Source organism: Ranitomeya imitator, chromosome 1 (assembly GCF_032444005.1).
Source record: "Ranitomeya imitator isolate aRanImi1 chromosome 1, aRanImi1.pri, whole genome shotgun sequence".
Taxonomy (NCBI): Eukaryota; Metazoa; Chordata; class Amphibia; order Anura; family Dendrobatidae; genus Ranitomeya; species Ranitomeya imitator.
Window position 1 is genome coordinate 1,221,076,467 of NC_091282.1, and position 25,274 is coordinate 1,221,101,740.

Sequence of the window (25,274 nt, forward strand, 5' to 3'; positions counted from 1 at the left end):
TACTGCCTCCTATGTACAAGAATATAACTACTATAATACTGCTCCTATGTACAAGAATATAACTACTATAATACTGCCCCTATGTACAAGAATATAACTACTATAATACTGCTCCTATGTACAAGAATATAACTACTATATTAAAATATGACTTTTCAAAGGGGGTGTACTCACTTATGCAGAACAGTGTAGATATATGGGGGACAGCACTTACTGGGCCTTGGTTAGATGCAGCACTTGGTGATCTCCGTGGATCTGTACTCTGTATCGGAGATGATTCTCGTATAGCGTCTAGAAAAATAGTCACAGCAAGAAATAAATGTGTCATTATCCTGTACCCCCAGTGTTATTATCCTGTACCCCCAGTGTCATTATCCTGCACCCCCAGTGTCATTAGCCTGCACCCCCAGTGTCATTATCCTGCACCCCCAGTGTCATTATCCTGCACCCCCAGTGTCATTATCCTGCACCCACAGTGTCATTATCCTGAACCCCCAGTGTCATTATCCTGCACCCCCAGTGTCATTATCCTGCACCCCCAGTGTCATTATCCTGCACCCCCAGTGTCAATATCCTTCACCCCAGTGTCATTATCCTGCACCCCCAGTGTCATTATCCTGAACCCCCAGTGTCATTATCCTTCACCCCAGTGTCATTATCCTGCACCCCCAGTGTCATTATCCTGCACCCCCAGTGTCATTATCCTGCACCCCCAGTGTCATTATCCTGCACCCCAGTGTCATTATCCTGCACCCCCAGTGTCATTATCCTGAACCCCCGGGGTCACTATCCTGCACCCACATTGTCATTATCATGCACCACCAGTGTCATTATCCTGCACCCCCAGTGTGATTATCTGTCACCCCAGTGTCATTATCCTTCACCCCCAGTGTCATTATCCTGCACCCCCAGTGTCATTATCCGGCACCCCAGTGTCATTATCCTGCACCCCCAGTGTCATTATCCTTCACCCCAGTGTCATTATCCTGCACCCCCAGTGTCATTATCCTTCACCCCAGTGTCATTATCCTTCACCCCCACTGTCATTATCCTGCACCCCCAGTGTCATTATCCTGCACCCCCAGTGTCATTATCCTGCACCCCCAGTGTCATTATCCTGCACCCCCAGTGTCATTATCCTGCACCCCAGTGTCATTATCCTGCACCCCCAGTGTCATTATCCTGAACCCCCGGGGTCACTATCCTGCACCCACAGTATCATTATCATGCACCCCCAGTGTCATTATCCTGCACCCCCAGTGTCATTATCCGGCACCCCAGTGTCATTATCCTGCACCCCCAGTGTCATTATCCTTCACCCCAGTGTCATTATCCTGCACCCCCAGTGTCATTATCCTTCACCCCAGTGTCATTATCCTTCACCCCCACTGTCATTATCCTGCACCCCCAGTGTCATTATCCTTCACCCCCAGTGTCATTATCCGGCACTCCAGTGTCATTATCCTGCACCCAGAGTGTCATTATCCTGCACCCCCAGTGTCATTATCTTGCACCCCCAGTGTCATTATCCTTCACCCCAGTGTCATTATCCTTCACCCCCACTGTCATTATCCTGCACCCCCAGTGTCATTATCCTTCACCCCCAGTGTCATTATCCGGCACTCCAGTGTCATTATCCTGCACCCAGAGTGTCATTATCCTGCACCCCCAGTGTCATTATCCTGTACCCCCAGTGTCATTATCCTGCATCCCCAGTGTCATTATCCTGCACCCCCAGTGTCATTATCCTGAACCCCCAGTGTCATTATCCTGCACCCCCAGTGTCATTATCCTGCACCCCCAGTGTCATCCTGAACCCCCAGTGTCATTATCCGGCACCCCAGTGTCATTATCCTGCACCCACAGTGTCATTATCCTGCACCCCCAGTGTCATTATCCTGCACCCTGAGTGTCAGTGTGTCACTGTCCTGTTCCCCATGTAAACCCTGTAGCTTACCGTGTTGTATAGTTCGGATGCTCGGTGGTCTGGGAGATCCATTGCTTTCTGGTTTCTTGGATATGGCATGGCTAGAAGACAAGGAATACATGGATTGAACCATGTTGATTTCTCAGAGCGATCCCCAACAGGATAATTCAGAATCTACAGAATAACAACCTGTTTGTAACAGCCTCTGAAAATGAGCTGTAAACATTTAATCTCTTCCTCCTTCAGCCCCATCATTGAGATGTAATCAGGAGTATTTCTAAACCGCTAGAGACCTGAACTACTATCCAGATAACATGACACAAAAAAACTTTACTGATCATGCAGGTTAAGAATTCTAGTCCATGTGTAGTCCATGCCCGCCCAACAATTTCCTGATGCAGACTCGCATGCAAACTCACAAACTACTGAGGCTTTCTTTTTTTACATGAAATGTAGTCATGAAAATGGAAACATTGATTCAGTTTTAATAGTATGATTTCATTATTTCATTTTGGAACGCGTGTTGTCAGACCCCATCGCGGTCCCTTAGTATTGAAAATTCTTGCAGTATTGATCAATACTGTCTGTCCCGGCATTGTGTGGATATCAGACAGGGACTGACCCTCAGAGCAGCTTATTCCTTTCTCATATACTTATATAATATTTGCTTCTTACCATTTGTATTGGGATGGAGTTGCTGCATAAAGATGAAAATCAGAGTCTGCAGGAGATTTTTCATTGTAGCTGGAGATTGTATTAAATTCTGTGAAAGAGGTGCAAAGTGAATAATAGAGTGTAGCAAAGTGTGCAAAAGAGGCAGTCACAATGTAAAATTAAGGAACAGAGTACAGTGTCTTGTAAATTACAATGTGGTGTACTGGGACAGCAGAAGTGCAATGTTCTGGACATGGGAGAACAGGATGCAGTGCCCAGACAAGAAGGGGATACCTTGGGAAAAGAAGACCAATTTGTTATAGTGTCCAGGAGAAGAGAGTGCAGTATAACTGAGTGTAGAGTGCAGTGTCCTGGTGACTTGATGAAGAAGGTGTTGTGTCCTCGGGATAGGAAAGTTAGACACAGTGTTCAGGAGATGGGAGAGTTGGATGCAGTATCCAGATGACGGGAGAGCTGGATGCAGTGTCTAGGAGATGGGACAGTTGGATGCAGTCTCCAGGAGATGGCAGAGTTGGATGCAGTCTCCAGGAGATGGGACAGTTGGATGCAGTCTCCAGGAGATGGCAGAGTTGGATGCAGTCTCCAGGAGATGGCAGAGTTGGATGCAGTCTCCAGGAGATGGGACAGTTGGATGCAGTCTCCAGGAGATGGGACAGTTGGATGCAGTCTCCAGGAGATGGCAGAGTTGGATGCAATCTCCAGGAGATGGCATAGTTGGATGCAGTCTCCAGGAGATGGGAGAGTTAGATGCAGTCTTAAGCAGATGCGAGAGTTGGATACAGTCTCCAGGAGATGGGAGAGCAGAGAGCAGTTTCTTTTAGATAAAATACAGTCTCCTAGTAGAGTGCAGCAGCCGGTTGCATTATTATATTATTGAATATAAAGACAGAGCCCAGGAGAGAGGAGAGCAGGGTGCAGTGTCCTGGAGATCCTGGGGATATACCTGGAGAGAGGAGAGCAGGGTGCAGTGTCCTGGAGATCCTGGGGATATACCTGGAGAGAGGAGAGCAGGGTGCAGTGTCCTGGAGATCCTGGGGATATACCTGGAGAGAGGAGAGCAGGGTGCAGTGTCCTGGAGATCCTGGGGGTATACCGAGCCCAGGAGAGAGGAGAGCAGGGTGCAGTGTCCTGGAGATCCTGGGGATATACCTGGAGAGAGGAGAGCAGGGTGCAGTGTCCTGGAGATCCTGGGGGTATACCGAGCCCAGGAGAGAGGAGAGCAGGGTGCAGTGTCCTGGAGATCCTGGGGATATACCTGGAGAGAGGAGAGCAGGGTGCAGTGTCCTGGAGATCCTGGGGGTATACCGAGCCCAGGAGAGAGAGCAGGGTGCTGTGTCCTGCAGATCCTGGGGATATACCTGGAGAGAGGAGAGCAGGGTGAGGTGTCCTGGAGATCCTGGGGATATACCTGGAGAGAGGAGAGCAGGGTGCAGTGTCCTGGAGATCCTGGGGGTATACCGAGCCCAGGAGAGAGAGCAGGGTGCTGTGTCCTGCAGATCCTGGGGATATACCTGGAGAGAGGAGAGCAGGGTGAGGTGTCCTGGAGATCCTGGGGATATACCTGGAGAGAGGAGAGCAGGGTGCAGTGTCCTGGAGATCCTGGGGATATACCTGGAGAGAGGAGAGCAGGGTGCTGTGTCCTGGAGATTGGAGAGTGCAGTGTCCTGGAGATGAATGAAGTCTCCTGGATAGGTTCATCATTAGTGACGTTTACATCTGGAGAGAGGCAGAGACAGGTTCTGACAAGCCATTACTAAAAATCAGAGTAGTGAGAATTCTGTCCCTGGAGGGCAGTGGGGTGACTGAGCTCCGGCCCGGGGGCCATCTGTTTTCTTCATCTTCAGCAATAAACACAGTACCGGTGGATCTCGCAGAGCACAACGTAGACATCAGGACGCTCCGCACTACTGGTCCATTAATGGTCCCATACACACTGGACGCCTCTGCTGGTCCGGAATAATAAAGGCATGATTGATGCCCCTTTAATGGCTGGCGCTGGTTCCGCCAGGTGTAGGTGTGTTACAGTTTATGGCTGAGGGCTCGTAACTCTACAACTTGACAAGTCCTATAAAAATAATGATTGTCCTTCTGTAGAAGACGCTAATATTAAGTGTTAAAAAGGGATACATTCCAAGAATGTCGCGTGGGAAGATTCTTCTCGTGAAGGCGAAGCTTCCAGCTCCGGGGCCCGGTGTGAACTCCGTACCTCACCCCCCCCACCCCGCGTCCCCACATTGACCTGATCTCAGTGCAGGGACTTGTACTCAGTTTTCTGTTGATCAGTGACTAAAACGCTAAGAAAATCTTCAGGTGGAGGGGGCACATACTTTCTAGGCAGTGCATAAGGTACTGGAAGGAGAAGCTCACAGCTGGGAACACATTAGGGCCCTTTTCCACAGAACGATCAGTTGGTAAAAAGATCGTCCTCCCTGATATAAATGACTTGTTAGTGCAATTATGTTCCTGCAGTCGTCTGTGTATTCATGCCAGTGGTCGGTTGTGTTATCTCTTGTCGGTCCGCAATTCCTGCTGTTGTTATTACAAATGGTTGTCGATTCCTGATTACATGATGGCATGCTGCTGAAAACATGAAAGATTCAACCACAAAGAAGTGAATCAATGCTGATCTTTGGATTGCGGCACATTTGCATTGCACAATCATGATCCAATGCTAATGTCCTACTAATGATCCAATGATTATGTCCCACTACTAATCCAATGATGTCCTACTCATGATCCACTGCTGATGTCCTACTCATGATCCAAAGCTGATGTCCTACTCATAATCCAATGCTGATGTCCTACTCATAATCCAATGCTGATGTCCTACTGATAATCCAATGCTGATGTCCAACTCATGTTCCAAAGCTGATGTCCTACTCATGATCCAAAGCTGATGTCCTACTCATGATCCAATGCTGATGTCCTACTCATAATCCAATGCTGATGTCCTACTCATAATCCAATACCCATGTCCTACTCATGATCCAAAGCTGATGTCCTACTCATGATCCAAAGCTGATGTCCTACTCATGATCCAATGCTGATGTCCTACTCATGATCCAATGCTGATGTCCTACTCATAATCCAATACCCATGTCCTACTCATAATCCAAAGCTGATGTCCTACTCATAATCCAATGCTGATGTCCTACTCATAATCCAATGCTGATGTCCTACTCATAATCCAATGCTGATGTCCTACTCATGATCCAATGCTGATGTCCTACTCATGATCCAATGCTGATGTCCTACTCATGATCCAATGCTGATGTCCTACTGATAATCCAATGCTGATGTCCAACTCATGTTCCAATGCTGATGTCCTACTCATGATCCAAAGCTGATGTCCTACTCATGATCCAATGCTGATGTCCTACTCATAATCCAATGCTGATGTCCTACTCATAATCCAATGCTGATGTCCTACTCATGATCCAATGCTGATGTCCTACTCATGATCCAATGCTGATGTCCTACTCATGATCCAATGCTGATGTCCTACTCATAATCCAATACCCATGTCCTACTCATAATCCAAAGCTGATGTCCTACTCATAATCCAATGCTGATGTCCTACTCATGATCCAATGCTGATGTCCTACTCATAATCCAATGCTGATGTCCTACTCATGATCCAATGCTGATGATAATCCAATGCTGATGTCCAACTCATGTTCCAATGCTGATGTCCTACTCATGATCCAAAGCTGATGTCCTACTCATGATCCAATGCTGATGTCCTACTCATAATCCAATGCTGATGTCCTACTCATAATCCAATGCTGATGTCCTACTCATGATCCAATGCTGATGTCCTACTCATGATCCAATGCTGATGTCCTACTCATGATCCAATGCTGATGTCCTACTCATAATCCAATACTGATGTCATACTCATAATCCAATGCTGATGTCCTACTGATAATCCAATGCTGATGTCCAACTCATGTTCCAATGCTGATGTCCTACTCATGATCCAAAGCTGATGTCCTACTCATGATCCAATGCTGATGTCCTACTCATGATCCAATGCTGATGTCCTACTCATAATCCAATACCCATGTCCTACTCATGATCCAAAGCTGATGTCCTTCTCATGATTCAATGCTGATGTCCTACTCATGATCCAATGCTGATGTCCTACTCATGATCCAAAGATGATGTCCTACTCATCATCTATTGCTGATGTTCTACTCATGATCCAATGCTAATGTCCTACTCATGATCTATTGCTGATGTCCTACTCATGATTCAGCAATGTCCTATACATGATCCAATAATGATGTCCTTCTCATGATCCAATGATGATGTCCTTCTCATGATCCAAAGCTGATGTCCTCATTTTCCAATGCTGATGTCCTACTCATAATCCGGCAATGTCCTACTCATGATCCACTGATTATGTCCTACTCATGATCAAATGCTAATGTCCTACTCATGATACAATAATAATGTCTTAGTCATGACCCAATGATGATGTCCTATACATGACCAATGATGATGTCATACATCTTGTCAATGATTATTACCAACTCATGTTCCTGTGATGTCCAATTCATGGACCAATGTTGATGTTCTATATATGACTAATGATGATGTCCTACACAAGCCTAATAATTATGTCCTAAATGACCAATGATGAAAAACTACTCATGAAACAATGGCTACTTCAGTGATCATGTCCTACTTATGACCATACATACATATATCATGGGATCATGCACTGATACGTGTATCCTCACAATGATTTCTTCCATCTGGTTGATTCTGGTATCATAGACAATTACTAAGAGAGACCTCCATTTGCTGTATTGCGGAAAAGTTTAGATGTTTCCAGCTAAGGATGAACTGGTGGTAGTGGTGGCAGAGAAAATCCATCCATGTGAGAGCCATCCAGCACGGTGGCTCAGTGGTTAGCACTGTTGCTCTGCAGAGCTGGAGTCCTGTGTTCAAATACCACCAAGAAAAACATCTGCAAGTAGTTTGTATGTTCTTCCCGTGTTTGTGTGGGTTTCCTTCCACATTCCAAAGATATACTTATAGGGGATCTAAATTGTGAGTCCCAATAGGGACAGTAATAATAATGTATGTAAAGGGCTGTGGAATATGATAGCGCCATATAAGCAAAGCATAATAAATAAAAAATAATAATCCATGGTTTTGCTTGGTGGTAATGCTTTATATTCCTTGGATTCTACCACTCAGGGTCCAGAGTTTAGGCCGATTCATCTGATGAGATGAATTGATGGATATTAAAACAGAGGAAAGCTGACCGCACCACCAACCTTGCACGCTGTGAACACACTGGCTAATGAGCTGCATCTGGCCCGCTGATCTCGGGTGCTTGAACCAGGAGAAAAAGTGCTAACATCGATCGTAACAAAGAAGAAAAGCGGCAGCACTCACCAATCTTCAGTGCAGGTTTCTTTATTACATAATAATCTTCACGGCACGGGGGTGTATATACAGAGGAATGTGATGGCTTAAACGATGGCCGTTTCGCGCCGGCCTGGCGCTTCAATGGGTTCAGTGGGTGAGCGGACGTCACGCCTCAAGTAGTATGCACAATCTGTGCCCCTCCTTGCAGCCTCACTCAGCCCACCCACGGTACGAAATTTGTTAAAAACAATTAAAAACAAACATGGTGAGTATGAGCATTAACAATCTTCTATGCAGCTAAGGCTGCCTAAATACTATCAGGCGTAATGAACGAACATAATCCCGCTACCTTACTCTAGCTTATCAGAATGGATCAACACTCGACTACGCACGTCCGCTCCTCTTTCCATATAGCTGTAACAAAATTAACCCAGTGGGGCGTTAGTAACGTGCCCTAAAATATATCATTCACACAAGTATTTCCAGCCTCCCCATCCGCAGTATCTACATAGTGGAGACCGTGCACATATAAACGCAAGGGGACAAGTTACCGCTATTGATCATAACATACCCAATCACAGAAATATTGACATGTCCACCTTGTCATTGAGGCCCGCGGGGCCCATGGCTCCTGTTCGCATTATCCATGTCGCTTCCCGTCTTAATAACAAATTATGGAGATCACCCCCTCTTTTGGACAATTTGACTTTTTCCACGCCAGCAAACATCATTGCTCCAGGATTCCCTCCGTGTGTTTCCCGTATATGGCTAATAAGCCTCGGTACTCCCTTGCCTGTTATGATAGATCTAAAATGTTCCCTAAAGCGTACGTATAGACGTCTGATTGTTTTGCCTATGTAATACCGCCCGCACGGGCAAAATACAACATAGACAACGTAGTCTGTTTGACACGTTATAAATTGCATCACTTTGTGTGTAACGGGTCCTATATTTAAATTCTTGACCCGTAGAAGCGTATCAGCGCGAAACGGCCGTCGTCTCGTGACACCCACGTTCTCCTGTGAGACCTTCTCCTTTCTCTTTTTTCTTGCCACAATAAAGAGTGAATACTTCTTCCGGATGGTGAGTGCTCCTTTCTATTTTTCTTTCGTTGTATCTGACTGTAATATGATGTTTGCAGTATGTACAGTGTCCACACCGGTAGTTCCCCTTAGGGGTATTGAGCTCAAGCCAACTGCTAGTCCTATCTTCTGTGATGCGATTCTGTACCAGTATGTCTCTTACCCTGGTGCTCCGTCTGTTCGAGATTAAGGGACCCCTCGCTACTACCCCAGTTACATTCCTATCTCTATCTAACAGATGCCAATTTTTCCTAATGGCTGCTCTAATGTGTTGATCCATGGGGCCGTACTGAAAACAGAATGTGAATCTTTTCTCTTTTGGAGTGTGTGTACGGTTTATATTACTCACATTTCTCTCACTCAGTTTCCTCTGTGCATCCTGCCAGACCTTATCAGGTTACCCTCCATCCTTCAATCTTTGTTCCAACTCACGTGATTGTGAGTCAAAACCCTCTTGTGTGTTGTTGGCCCTTCTAGTTCTTAAAAGCTGGCTATAAGGTAGCGAGCGCTTGGTATGGCTCGGATGGTAGCTGTCAAAGTGCATAATTGCATTAGTGGACACCGGTTTACGGTATAAAGAAGTGCAAATCTCTCCATCTTTTATACTTACTGACACATCCAAAAAGTCTAAATGTAATCCCCCAAAAGCTGACGTGAATGACATACCCATTGTGTTGTCATTCAAATAAGTGACAAAATGATCAAAGATTTCTTCTGATCCGTCCCACACGAAAAACATGTCATCGACATATCTGAGCTACATCCTAATGTGTTTAAAAAAAAACATTCTTGGCCGAGTATAAATATACCTCCTCGAAGTGACCTAGATAAATGTTAGCGAACGTACAAGCTGCCGGAGTCCCCATGGGGGTGCCGACTGTCTGTAGGTACCAGAGGTCCATGAATGTGAACGCATTGTGTGTCAAGATAAACTTGAGACTGTCGCAAATGAAATTTATAGCATTACTCTCTTTATTCGTGGTATTCATAATCTGGCGTATAGACTCAACTCCCTCTTTCTGTGGAATGTGCGTGTACAGATTAACCACGTCCACCGAGGCCAACCTAAAACTAGGTTGCCAGGTAAACTGACGCATATGCGTCAAAAATGAACTAGTGTCTTTTATATATGATGGAATGTGCACAAACAGTGGACGTAGTAACCAATCGATGTATTTAGAGAGTGGTTCTGTAAGGGACCCCACCCCTGACACAATCGGTCGGCCTGGTGGGTCTACCATTGTTTTATGAATTTTAGGGACATGGTACCAGTGCGGCTTTATGGGGAACTCCGGCAGCAATTTTTCCGCTTTATTCCGTGAGAGGACGTTAGTTTCTACAGCTTTTCTCAGCAGCGATCTTAGTTCGCCTTTATATTTATATGTGGGGTCTCCTGGGAGCCTAACGTAAGTGTTCTCATCAGCCAACTGCCTAATCACTTCCCTTATATAAGTTTCCCTTGGGATCAATACAGTTTTACCCCCTTTATCGGCGGGTCGAACTATAGTGTCTTTCCATCCTGCTATCTCTTTTAGAGCCTTTTTTTCCATAGGGGTAAGGTTTGAAGGAGCTTTCTGGTACATCAGTGCCTCTTCGTCTCTTGTCACTTGTGTCTCGAATAAATCAATAGCATTACCGGGAGAAGTGGGGGGCATGTACCTAGATGCTACCCCCCCTATGAATGGTGTTATGGACGCTACATGGTATGTTTGAGCACACGGTTCCTCCTCTGTGAGGCTCAACAATAGCTCTGCCTCACTGTGGGTATCCGCTAGTGTCTGTAAGCCTGCCCCAGCCATAAATCCCAGGGGTCATACTGCACATGGTTGCTCCCCCTCCAATGTATTTTTGGGCTGTCAGGCTGTTAAGAAATTGTTTGTACAGATGCATCTTTCTAACAGATTTAAATAAGTCAATCTTAAATTCTGTGAGGTCAAAATCATTCGGTACACAGTAATTCAAATCCTTCGCTAATAGTGAGAGGTGCGCAGCATTTAATGTGTGACCAGTCAAATTCCCCACATGCTGCCTGTGGAGTTCTTTTATCGTTTCTGTCTCCACGACACATATTTTCTTTTGCGCTCCTGCACCAATTTGCCTCCTCGGCGTGTCCTCCTCCTCCTAAAGGGAGATCGAGTGGCTCCTGCTGCAAACGATCCTTCCACAGAACTCCCTGAGGCGGCTGCTCCCTCGCTCAGGCTTGAGTCCGACTCGGTGGTTACGTAGTCTCTCCTCCGAAAAGTATTCCATCTTCCAAACTTTCTTTTATTGCGACCAGGTCTTTCAAAGTCGCTATTGCGTTTTTTTTATCGGCTTTCTGTTGCTTGTTCCAGGTAAATACCTGTCCTGACTCGAAGCCTTTTTTGTCTCGTATAAACTTGTCTCGCTTTTTTGGTTTTATATCTGCTCTCTCGCACCCCTCCAGTCTGTCCTCAACTCTTGCTGCCCGGCTAATCCACCTCTCTCCTCACTACTCCTCCGCTTCTCCCCTCTGCAAATCCCTCCACTGGTTCCCAATTCCCCAACTAATCCAGTTCAAACTACTAACACTGACCTACAAAGCCATCCACAAGCTGTCCCCTCCCTATATCTCTGAACTAATCTCCCAATATCTTCTCTCATGTAATCTTCGATCCTCCCAAGACCTCCTACTCTCCTCCACACTTATTTGTTCCTCACACAACCGCCTCCAAGATTTCTCCCGAATATCCCCCATCCTCTGGAATTCCACGCCTCAACACGTCCGATTATCCACCATCCTCGGCTCCTTCAGACAGAACCTGAAAACCCATCTCTTCAGGAAAGCCTACAGCCTGCAATAACCATTCTGCCGCCTCACCACCACCAGATCTGCTGTACCACCCACCTTCTGTCTCTTCCCCACCATCCTGTAGAATGTAAGTCCGCAAGGACAGGGTCCTCTCCCTTCTGTACCAGTCTGTCATCGTAAATATGTTTACTGTAAATGATATCTATAACTTTGTACGTAACCCCTTTCTCATGTACAGTACCATGGAATTAATGGTGCTATATAAATAAATAATAATAATAATTAATTCAATGTGAGGGTTAGGGTTAGTGAGGGAATGGCCAAATGATTTATGGTGCAAAATAGCTAAATAAACAGTTAAACCGTCCACAACCCTATGGTGAGGACTCTCCATGTGGGGATGTGCCCATATTATCACACCCCACAGTACATAGCACCAACGCAGGTCTTTGGTAAATGTCTGACCTTGTTCCATGGAGCTACAATCTAAGCCTGTTTAACAACGTCTGGTGGCACCTCCTGCTCGAGGTGGTGGCATTGCTGTGCCCTCTGAGCATGGATCACCAGTTTGGAGATACACAGGGCATTATTCCTCTGATGACCGAGTTACTTATGGTCAGTACATATGATTGATCCGGTGGCCTGCTGACGCAGCTCCTCATCCATTATCTACAGGATCTCGTGAGTTATGACTCCAACATGTCAGGACAGCAGGACTGTGCAAATTTTATGTTTCCTCCTGAGGGCAGGACCCCAAACTGAGGACCCTCCAGCAAGAACTGAAGCATTTACTGATCCTATCTTTGACCTGAATACCTGGTGTTACACAAATAAGAGACAAAATACAAAACCTGAATCACTAGCAGGTAAATCATCCCCAAGCAGCAATCCAAACCCTTCAGAGGAACTTCAGAGACCTTCACCATACATGGCTGACATCACACACAGCAGGTGAGACGTTATCCTGTAGCGTGACATCACCATATAGAACTTGATGCAACAAATTCATCTATGAATGTGACATCATAGTCGTATGTAGGGTGACACCTACATATGTGTGACCTCATTATAAGTCATAAAGTCATAATGCGTGAAGGTGACATCGTCATCGTAGGTCCAATAACTTCATCATTGTTCTACATGGTGTCACACCTACATATGCGTTACCTCATCATATATCATAATGCATGACTTCATCATCGTCCTACGCTTCTGTAACGCGGTGCTGGGTGGTAACAGTGGGCAAAGAAATCGTTTCCTTTTACGTCCCGGCGAAAAAAAAGAGTGGGTCTTGGCAGGGTGTTTGGACTTGTGTTGTGAGGGCCTTACTCCAGTGCAGGCCGCAGGTGTGGGCTTGCCAGGGCCATAAGGTTCCGCAGTTCAATGAGGGAGACCACCTGTCACGATCCATTATTGGATTTGTGGAAGATTTGGTTTCCCTCAGATTAAGGCCGGCGTCCCGACGGACGAGGGAGAGGCGCAAAAACAACGCATTGCACACAGACCAATGTTTCTCTATGGGGCTGCTCCCATCAGCCGTATATTTCTCTGCCGTATTTTACAGGCTGAGAAAATCGCAGCATGTTGCAATTGTCAGCGTATTCCTCCAAAAATCCACCAATGAAAGTCTATGGGGGCGAGAAAAATACGGATTACACACGGAACACACATGTGACTTGCGAGAAATACGCAGCGGTGTCCTATAGAAAAGCCGGTAATGCAGTGCGGTGTACAGTAAAATCACACTGACAGGTTAGAATAGAATAGATCAAATAAATGTCTACACATAGAATAGGTATATATATACTGTATATATATATATATAGGTCATTGACACACATATATATATATATATTTATATTTAATACAGTGCTATATAGCATAAAAGCCGGTAATTCAGTTGCCAGATTTTGCTATCTTCTTACCAAACTCGACAGGTTATGAGATATGGTTTACATACAGTAAACCATTTCATATCCCTTATATTTTTAGATATCCCTCATTAATAATGTTAGTAGTGTGTGTGTGCAAAATTTGGAAGCTTTAGGTGTTAAAATAAAGGGTTAAATCACAGAAAAAAATGGCGTGGGCTCCCGCGCAATTTTCTCCGCCAGAGTTGGAAAGCCAGTGACTGAGGGCAGATATTAATAGCCTGGAGAGGGTCCATGGTTATGGGACCCCCCACCCCTATTAAAAACATCTGCCCCCAGCCACCCCAGAAAAGGAGCACTCCATTCATTTCCCAGTCTTTTACAGCCGGGAGCAGCTGCATTAGCAGAGCTCCTGGTTGTAAATGTATTTAACCCCTTCAGATGGATTTACAGCGTGGGACATGACCGTACGGCGGACAGGTATGGGATATTGTTGCTTTTTTATTTTCCTTTTTTTTTAGAAGAACGAGGGTCTTCAAGTGGATTGAGCGTACAATAAAGATATTAAAACCCATGTGTTTAATTATTTCACTAAAATACTTTATTCTTAATGTGTGTGTGTTTTTTTAACCCTTTATTAATATAGGATTAATAATGGATAGGTGTCTTAGGCTGCTTTCACACATCAGGTTTTTGGTTTCAGGCACAATCCGGCAAATTTGCTAAAAAACGGATCCGGTGTAAATAGTGAAAAAACGGATGCAAACTGATGCACCGGATCCGTTTTTTAGCTGGATCTGGCTCTATGTACTGCGCATGGTTTTTGAGCTTCTGGTGAGGAGAGAGAGAGAGAGAGGCCAGAATCAGAGAGAGAGGCCAGAATCAGAGAGGGAGAGGCCAGAATCAGAGAGAGACAGAGAGCCATGCCAGAATCAGAGAGAGAGAGAGAGGCCAGAATCAGAGAGAGAGGCCAGAATCAGAGAGGGAGAGGCCAGAATCAGAGAGAGAAAGAGAGCCATGCCAGAAATAGAGAGAGAGAGAGAGAGAGGCCAGAATCAGAGAGGGAGAGGCCAGAATCAGAGAGAAACAGAGAGCCATGCCAGAAACAGAGAGAAATAGAGAGAGAGAGAGAGACATGCCAGAATCAGAGAGGGAGAGGCCAGAATCAGAGAGAAACAGAGAGCCATGCCAGAAATAGAGAGAGAGAGAGAGACATGCCAGAAATAGAGAGAGAGAGAGAGACATGCCAGAATCAGAGAGAGAGAGAGAGAGACCCATGCCAGAAACAGAGAGAAATAGAGAGAGAGAGAGACATGCCAGAATCAGAGAGAGAGAGAGGCCAGAATCAGAGAGAGAGAGAGAGAGAGACATGCCAGAATCAGAGAGAGAGAGAGAGAGACCCATGCCAGAAACAGAGAGAAATAGAGAGAGAGAGAGACATGCCAGAATCAGAGAGAGAGAGAGGCCAGAATCAGAGAGAGAGGCCAGAATCAGAGAGGGAGAGGCCAGAATCAGAGAGAGACAGAGAGCCATGCCAGAAATAGAGAGAGAGAGAGACATGCCAGAATCAGAGAGAGAGAGAGACCCATGCCAGAAACAGAGAGAAATAGAGAGAGAGAGAGACATGCCAGAATCAGAGAGGGAGAGGCCAGGATCAGAGAGAGACAGAGAGCCATGCCAGAAATAGAGAGAGAGAGAGACATGCCAGAATCAGAGAGAGAGAGAGAGACCCATGCCAGAAACAGAGAGAAATAGAGAGAGAGAGACATGCCAGAATCAGAGAGCGAGAGAGCCATGCCAGAATCAGAGAGAGAGAGAGAGAGGCCAGAATCAGAGAGGGAGAGGCCAGAATCAGAGAGAGACAGAGAGCCATGCCAGAATCAGAGAGAGAGAGAGAGGCCAGAATCAGAGAGAGAGGCCAGAATCAGAGAGGGAGAGGCCAGAATCAGAGAGAGACAGAGAGCCATGCCAGAATCAGAGAGAGAGAGAGAGGCCAGAATCAGAGAGAGAGGCCAGAATCAGAGAGAGAGGCCAGAATCAGAGAGAGAAAGAGAGCCATGCCAGAATCAGAGAGAGAGAGAGAGAGAGAGAGACATGCCAGAAACAGAGAGCGAGAGACCCATGCCAGAATCAGAGAGAGAGAGAGAGCCATGCCAGAATCAGAGAGAGAGAGAGAGCCATGCCAGAATCAGAGAGAGAGAGAGAGCCATGCCAGAATCAGAGAGAGAGAGAGAGAGACCCATGCCAGAATCAGAGAGAGAGAGAGAGCCATGCCAGAATCAGAGAGAGAGAGAGAGAGAGCCATGCCAGAATCAGAGAGAGAGAGAGAGCCATGCCAGAATCAGAGAGAGAGAGAGAGCCATGCCAGAATCAGAGAGAGAGAGAGAGAGAGAGAGAGAGCCATGCCAGAATCAGAGAGAGAGAGCCATGCCAGAATCAGAGAGAGAGAGAGAGAGAGCCATGCCAGAATCAGAGAGAGAGAGAGAGAGCCATGCCAGAATCAGAGAGAGAGAGAGAGAGGGAGAGACCCATGCCAGAATCAGAGAGAGAGAGAGAGAGAGAGAGAGAGAGAGAGAGAGAGCCATGCCAGAATCAGAGAGAGAGAGCCATGCCAGAATCAGAGAGAGAGAGAGAGAGCCATGCCAGAATCAGAGAGAGAGAGCCATGCCAGAATCAGAGAGAGAGAGAGAGAGCCATGCCAGAATCAGAGAGAGAGAGAGAGCCATGCCAGAATCAAAAAGAAAGCTTCTGAGCATGCTCAGTGTGTAAAAAAACGGATTCGGTCGCCGGAAATGTTCTTTCACACATCAGTTCCATGCGTTTATTGCCGGAAACGTCCCTTCAGGCTTTTTCGCCGGACACAAAAAACGTTGCAGGGGACGTTTTTTGTGTCCGGCAAAAAAGCCTGAAGGGACGGATCCGGCACAAAACGGATGAAACGCATGTCCTTCAGGCACAATCCGGCAGTAATACAACTCTATGGGGACGAAACGGATCAGGCGTAAGAAAAAAACTGATCCAGATTGTGCCTGAAACTGCCGGATTGTGCCTGAAACCAAAACCTGATGTGTGAAAGCAGCCTTATTGACTTCAACATCCCCATTGACACCCACCAGTCAGCAGCCTCCAAACTTCTGTCCCTTACTTCATCTTTTGGACCTACTCAGTGGTCCTCCGAAGTCACCCACACAGACGGACACACAATAGACCTGGTCTTCACCCGTTTATGCTCCCTATCTAACTTCACCACCTCCCCTCTCCCCCTATCCAACCCTATCCAACCACCATCTACTCACTTTCTCATCCCTGTCGTCCACACCCGTCACCATGTCCAGCAACATGCGCACCCCCTCAGAAACCTAAGATGATTTCACTGCACTCAAACAACTCTCACCTGCTAAACAGGCCTACTTCACAACACTCGTATCTCCCTTATCCCACAACCCCAAACAGTTGTTCAACACCTTTAACTCCCTCCTCCGCCCACCACTGCCCCCTCTGACTTCCTTAAAGTGAATCTGTCACCTCCAAAATGGAAGTTGAGCTAAGCCCATCGGCATCAGGGGCTTATCTACAGCATTCTGGAATATAGATAAGCCCCCGATGTATCCTGAAAGATGAGAAAAAGAGGTTAGATTATACGCACCCAGAGACGTTCCCGCTGCGGTCGTGGTCCGGTCTGGGGCCTCCCATCTTTATAGACAAAGTACGCCTGCGCCGGAGCTGCGGCGTGAAGACAAGAAGAGCACTTGTTCGTAAGAAGATGGGAGGCCCCGGACCGCGACGCCCACCGCAGCAGGACCGCCCCTGGCTGAGTATAATCTAACCTCTTTTTCTCATTTTTCAGGTAATATCGGGGGCTTATCTACAGCATTACAGAATGCATTACACAATGCTGGAGAGAAGCCCCTGATGACGGTGGGCTTAGCTCAAGTTCCATTTCGGGGGTGACAGGTTCCCTTTAATCTCTGCTGAGGACTTTGCCAAGTACTTCAAAAATAAGATCGACCAAACAAGGCAAGTCTTCATTGTTCAACCACCACAACCCCTTTGTATAGCAGACCAATGCCCAAACCCCACAACTTCACTCTCCAAAATCTCTGAAGGGGAGCTTGCTCATCTTCTCTCCAAATCACACCTCACCACTTGTGCACTTGACCCCATCACACCTCCTCCCCAACCTCAGCACCACCACCCATCCCTAACCCATCTCTTCAACCTATCACTAACTTCTGGTACCTTCCCTTCTGCTTTCAAATATGCCACAATCACACCTATCCTCAAAAAGCCATCCCTTGACCCGAGCCCTATGTCCAGCTATCGCCCCATATCTTTGCTCCCATTTGCATCCAAACTCCTGGAGCAGCACGTCCACGCTGAACTTTCCTCTCATCTAACTCTCTCTTCGACAATCTACAATCTGGCTTCCATCCCCATCATTCCACTGAGACTGCGCTGACCAAAATTACTAACGACTTACTTACAGCCAAAGCTAACAGACAATTCCCTATACTCCTCCTTCTAGACCTGTCCTCTGCCTTCGACACAGTTGACCACTGCCTCCTACTACAGATCCCCTCTTCCTTTGGGGTCAAAGACCTCGCCCTATCCTGGATCTCCTCTTACCTCACCAACCGGAGCTTCCCAATGCATTAAATAGCGGGAAATCCGTGAAAAATCAGCAAAATTAATGAATATGCTGCGTTTTTTACTGCGATGTTTTTTTCGTGAAAAAAAAAGCAACATGTGCACAAAAATTGTGGATTGCATTCTATTAATAGGATGCTTAATGGATGCGTTTTTTTGTGGTTTTGTCGCGTTTTTATAGCGAAAAAACGTGAAAAAAAACACAAAAAATCCGTAACGTGTGCACACAGCCTTAGCGTTTCCTACTCCCATATTACCTCCTCATCCCACCCTCTCTCTGTTGGTGTCCCCCAAAGCTCTGTCCTAGGACCCTTACTCTTCACAATCTATACACTCGGCCTGGGACAACTCATAAAGTCCCATGGATTCCAGTACCAACTTTATGCCGATGACACTCAGATCTACCTCTCTGGCCTAGATATCACATCTCTGCTGTCCAGAATCCCGGACTGTCTGTCAGCCATATCCTCCTTCTTCTCCTCTCGCTTCCTCAAACTCAATGTGGACAAATCTGAACTCATCATCTTTCCTCCATCTCCTAGATCTTCCTTACCTGATCTATGTATCACAATAAATAACATCACACTTTACCCTGTAAAGGTGATCTGCTGCCTCGGAGTAACCCTTGACTCTGCCCTGTCATTTAAACCGCACTGCGGGGCTGGGATTCCTGCGCATGCGCACTGCGACCTGGGTGAGTGGCCTAGACACGCAGTGCGCATGAGCAGGAATCCCAGCCCCGCAGTGTGAATAAATCAGAAGACACTGCGGGGCTGGGATTTGCACAGGCGCAGTCAGCGAGACTGCATCTGAGGACAGACGGGCAGCGCTCACTGCGCCTGCCCCAGGCAGGAGAAAAGAGCGCAGGCGCTGGCAGATTTCAAAACAAAAAGCGGTGAGGAGGCGACGCCCGGCGCCAAGAAGACTTGAGTGACGGCAGTGTGGCACCTGCAGCAGGGGGGGAAAGACTGCCTCCAGGACTGAAGCAAGGTATTTCAGACAAATTAAAAAACGGATTATTTCAGCAGTTACAGCACCAATAAGTAAAAGAGCCACCTTGTCAGAAAGCAGCATTACTGCCGCACAAGGTGGCTCTTTTAGTTTATAACGGCTAGTTATATTTATATAACTGAACATGAGGTCCATTCTGTTTTTTTCCAGCATATTGCATGATCTGTCCTTTTTTTTTTCTTTGGACCAGCACTCCTCCCATTTGGCACAGGTGATTTTAATTAGGAGACTGCGCAGTAAGGGGTCTAGGCCATTGTGGCCCTCACTGAAGAGCTGGAGGAAGGTGAGTTTCAGTGCTCCTTTCATTTGGTGCTGGTGCTGTGTGGCGGCCATTGTTGCTGTGGCTTTGTGCTGGTGGGGCGGCGCGGTCTGGAGTCATGGGGGCTCAGTCTTGCAGCATGGGTGCTGTGGGACCCCAGACCGTCTGCCCTGCTGGTGCATTGCCGTTGTGGCGGTGGTTGGCGCACGGCTCCGCCCTGTTAGGGCGGTAGGACCCACTACGAGGTGTGGCGTGACAGTGGGCTTCATACAATCTGATCAGAATATTAAACTAAGACCCTCATGTTCAGTTATATACATTTCTGCCTGGCGGCTTTAGATAAACGTATGATTGTTGGAGGTGCCGTCCATTCTCTTTTTTTTCAGCATATTGAATGATTTGATTAACTGTCATGTGCCCCAACAGCGGCAGGTGAACTTGCGATCCACCCGCGGCTGTTAACATGTTAAATGCCGCTTGTCGATCTCTGACAGCAGCATTTAACATGCTTGAGCTGGAAGCGCGTCACAAACCTCGCCCATTGGCGCCACGTGACCGCAGCTTGCCAAGATTTCGGCATAACAACCCAGGGTCTGAAGGAGACCAGTATGTAATAGCCAGATCACTATGATCACTCAGCGCCCATAGAAGAGAAGCATTTCTGTTACACAAAGCAGGGCTGAAGCTCTATGTGTAGCACAGGCGATCGGATGATCCTAGTCTCCCATGGAGATTATTGAAGCCAGCGTAAAGTAAAAAAAAACAAAACAATTTATGTTTTTTTAGTCGCCACAACATTGCATTAAAATGCAAAAACCGGCGATCAAAACATCATATCTGCACCAAAATGGTATCAATAAAAGCGTCAGCTCGCCACACAAAATATCCCTCTCTCCACCCAAGATCACGAAAAACAGAGACGCTACGAGTCTCGGAAAATACACATTTTTTTTTTTTTACCACTAAAATAAAAAAGAACCTAGACATATTTGGTGTCTACAAACTCATAATGACCTGGAGAATCATAATAGCCGGTCAGTTGTAGCATTTGGAGAACATGGTTAAAAAAATAAAAAAAAACACCCAAAAATCCAGTTGCAGGATTGCAGTTTGTTCTGGTTTTCCAGTACATTATATGGTACAATCGATGGTGTCATTCAAAAGCATAACTTGTCCCGCCAAAAAAACAAGCCCCCATATGGCCATATTCACCGAAAAATAAAAAAAGTTATGGCTCTGTGAAGAATTGGAGTGAAAAACAGAAACGCAAAATTGGAAACTGGCCCCAAGGGTTAATGGGTTAACCATCGGTCCTCGCAAACAGGACACGTCCCATTGGGGCATAGTCCATTGTCCCCCTTCTGTCCGTAGGATGGAGACATTGTCCCTTAGCGATATTTCCCGCTCCGCCAAACTTGATAGGATCCAGTCCTTGACAGAGGGTGTAGAAGCCTCCAGCGGCTGCAGGGTCCCGGCAGGGGGATGCGCAACAAAATCGGGAAAGAGGAAAACAACAACTTCTTGGCCGCCTGCAGCCGTCATCATGGGGGAGAGTCCCAGATTCACAGATCCTCATCGACCTTGAACTGTTTCTTCTCGTCTGGCACAACTGCGGCTTGTTCCATTTCAGCTCCTCTCTTTTCCTGACAGCAATAATGCCCCCTTAGTGCCCCCTACAAAAGTAATGACGCCACCTTCAGATCTCCCAAACCCCCAAAAATCAAAGTCTATGCTCGTCTAAACCGAGCCTGATCCTGTTCCACAATGTGGAGGGTGCACGCAGTGACATGACCACCTGGCGATGTCACCGACACCTCATGGGCCATAGACTTACAGCTTCATGCGGCCTCCAGGATGGAAAGTGTTGGTCTCTCTACCAGAGGGCTGATATATGTTCACATTGGGTCTGCAGGAGATCCGGGGCACCGGACCAGACATGTGGGGTACTGCCCCTAATCCTCGCCGGATATGTGAGGTACTGCCTCTAATCCTCGCCGTAGGTCTGGGGCACCGGCCGGACATGTGAGGTACTGCCTCTAATCCTCGCCGTAGATCCGAGGCACCGGCTGGACATGTGAGGTACTGCCTCTAATCCTCGCCGTAGATCTGGGGCACCGGCCGGACATGTGAGGTACTGCCTCTAATCCTCGCCGTAGATCCGAGGCACCGGCTGGACATGTGAGGTACTGCCTCTAATCCTCGCCGTAGATCTGGGGCACCGGCCGGACATGTGAGGTACTGCCTCTAATCCTCGCCGTAGATCTGGGGCACCGGCCGGACATGTGAGGTACTGCCTCTAATCCTCGCCGTAGATCCGAGGCACCGGCTGGACATGTGGGGTACGTGCACTGCCCTAATCCTCGCTGTAGATCCGGGGCACCGGCCGGACATGTGGGGTACGTGCACTGCCCTAATCCTCGCCGTAGATCCGGGGCACCGGCTGGACATGTGGGGTACGTGCACTGCCCTAATCCTCGCCGTAGATCCGGGGCACCGGCTGGACATGTGGGGTACGTGCACTGCCCTAATCCTCGCCGTAGATCCGGGGCACCGGCCGGACATGTGGGGTACGTGCACTGCCCTAATCCTCGCCGTAGATCCGGGGCACCGGACCAGACATGTGGGGTACTTGCACTGCCCTAATCCTCGCCGTAGATCCGGGGCACCGGCCGGACATGTGGGGTACGTGCACTGCCCTAATCCTCCCTGTAGATCCGGGGCACCGGCCGGACATGTGGGGTACGTGCACTACCCTAATCCTCGCTGTAGATCCGGGGCACCGGCCGGACATGTGGGATACGTGCACTGCCCTAATCCTCGCCGTAGATCCGGGGCACCGGCCGGACATGTGAGGTACGTGCACTGCCCTAATCCTCCCTGTAGATCCGGGGCACCGGCCGGACATGTGGGGTACGTGCACTGCCCTAATCCTCGCCGTAGATCCGGGGCACCGGCCGGACATGTGGGGTACGTGCACTGCCCTAATCCTCGCCGTAGATCCGGGGCACCGGCCGGACATGTGGGGTACGTGCACTGCCCTAATCCTCGCCGTAGATCCGGGGCACCGGCCGGACATGTGAGGTACGTGCACTGCCCTAATCCTCCCTGTAGATCCGGGGCACCGGCCGGACATGTGGGGTACGTGCACTGCCCTAATCCTCACTGTAGATCCGGGGCACCGGCCGGACATGTGGGGTACGTGCACTGCCCTAATCCTCCCTGTAGAGACGGGGCAGCGGCCGGACATGTGGGGTACGTGCACTGCCCTAATCCTCCCTGTAGAGACGGGGCAGCGGCCGGACATGTGGGGTACGTGCACTGCCCTAATCCTCGCTGTAGATCCGGGGCACCGGCCGGACATGTGGGGTACGTGCACTGCCCTAATCCTCCCTGTAGATCCGGGGCACCGGCCGGACATGTGGGGTACGTGCTCTGCCCTAATCCTCGCTGTAGATCCGGGGCACCGGCCGGACATGTGGGGTACGTGCACTGCCCTAATCCTGGCTGTAGATCCGGGGCACCGGCCGGACATGTGGGGTACGTGCACTGTCCTAATCCTCCCTGTAGATCCGAGGCAGCTGCTGGACATGTGGGGTACGTGCACTGCCCTAATCCTCGCCGTAGATCCGGGGCACCGGCTGGACATGTGGGGTACGTGCACTGCCCTAATCCTCGCCGTAGATCCGGGGCACCGGCCGGACATGTGAGGTACGTGCACTGCCCTAATCCTCCCTGTAGATCCGGGGCACCGGCCGGACATGTGAGGTACGTGCACTGCCCTAATCCTCGCCGTAGATCCGGGGCACCGGCCGGACATGTGGGGTACGTCACTGCCCTAATCCTCGCCGTAGATCCGGGGCACCGGCCGGACATGTGGGGTACGTGCACTGCCCTAATCCTCCCTGTAGATCCGGGGCACCGGCCGGACATGTGAGGTACGTGCACTGCCCTAATCCTCCCTGTAGATCCGGGGCACCGGCCGGACATGTGAGGTACGTGCACTGCCCTAATCCTCCCTGTAGATCCGGGGCACCGGCCGGACATGTGGGGTACGTGTGTAATGACCAGAGGTCCGAATAAGATCCAGTGAGTCACAAACCAAGACCAAGGCAGAAATCTCCAACGGTATTTACTCAAAGGCAAATTAATCAAGGTAATATGGAGAATATTAAGGCAGATGCACCCCAAAGATACACTAATTCAGCAGCAGCTGAAATCACTGTGCCACTCAAAGGTCTCCTGAGAACTGTGTACTACAACAGACTAGTAAGAAATTTACCTAACAGGCAACTAAAAACAGGAACAAGTGTAAATTGAATGTAGTGTTATTAAGGGAGCCCCTGGAATGGCACATTGAGTATAACTTACACAACTCTAATATAAGATACACCTCTAAAGTAACAATTTAACACTCTGAGCAGAGATACCCGGGTATCTATAACTATGGTACCGTATCCTGAGATGGATTTCCTCTCAGGCAGGAATCCGCACAGGCTGCAGCCATTTCATATCTTCAGCGCCAATAAGTTACAGCAAACTCCTCTTGTCTTGTCGGCCGATGCCGAGCCCAAACGCCGGGGACTTAGTGGTCTCACGATGTTGTCTCTGCTTCTGTAGCTCCTAGGAATGCTTCCACGACAATCCGTCCGTCTCTGTATCAGCAGTCTGTCCAGACTTGGTTCTCCACTCAATGCACAGGGAATCCACAGACTTCCAAATACGTACTGGGTTCTTAGTAAAGTCTCAGTCTTTTGTTAAATAAAGGGTTAACTCCTCTCCAGGAAACGTTAGCCTCACAAGTCTCTCACAGAGTTAAACAAAAGGTTAGTTCTTCTCCAGGGGAACGTTAGCAACAAAAAGTCTCTCAAAAGCTTCTTTTCCTCCAAAAACACTTGCAGTAAATCCACACACAGTCTCTCTTTAAGATATCACAGCAGCTTCTGCCTTTGCTTCCCGCCTTTTTCTCTCTCAGCTCTCACTTCCTAGTTTCACTTTACACCCGAGACACCAGACCCCACCCAGCAGCACACACTGTCTCTGGGAGTTTTGCACGGTCTGTTCTCTTCTGCAATAGGCAAAAACCACAGGGTCCTAGTGCCCTCTCAGTGGGACTACAGTTCACCCTCTTACATGCCACCCCACTAGAGGTTGGCGTCCTCGACATACCTTCCCACTCAAATTCATCTTGAGCATATCGCTGAGGCGGTATTCCTGCCGTAGATCGTGTAGTTCTCCTGAGTCCTACATCAACAGGTGCGACCTTAGAGGGAGCTAGAGTCTCTTCCATGGTCGTGTTAGTGGGCGTAAGTGGAGTTGTCTCCTCCTGCGGCTCGATGTCCTGTGATACAGCGTCAGGACCAAGCAGTTGACCTGATGCACTCTCCTCAACAACATCCTCCATATCCCCAACATTCTCATCACCCGAGGCCAGATCGGTCACAGGGGGCAAATAAGCAGGCGCAGGAGTAAGCACACCATCAAACTCAAGATCATTCAGAGCTTCCGCCCCTTGAAACATGGCCTCTGGCTCTAGGGGGGTAGGCGCCGAATCTTCAAACCAGCACCGCTGTAACATGTTACGATGCAAATTACGGGTTGGCCCCCCTGTCCCCACCGGTTTGACCTCGTACACTGGAATCTCAGGGTTCAC

At 48.1% G+C, this 25,274-nt stretch overlaps 1 protein-coding gene across 1 annotated transcript in view; it reads right to left on the reverse strand.

The window, feature by feature from the left end:
- ADAM33 (ADAM metallopeptidase domain 33) overlaps positions 1–286 on the reverse strand; it is a 75,270-nt gene extending 74,984 nt beyond the window's left edge. The window contains exon 1 of the mRNA XM_069745089.1: positions 215–286. The gene's annotated coding sequence lies outside the window, so the exon portion shown is untranslated. The remainder of the gene's footprint in view (positions 1–214) is intronic.
- Between the last annotated feature and the right edge of the window lie 24,988 nt (positions 287–25,274).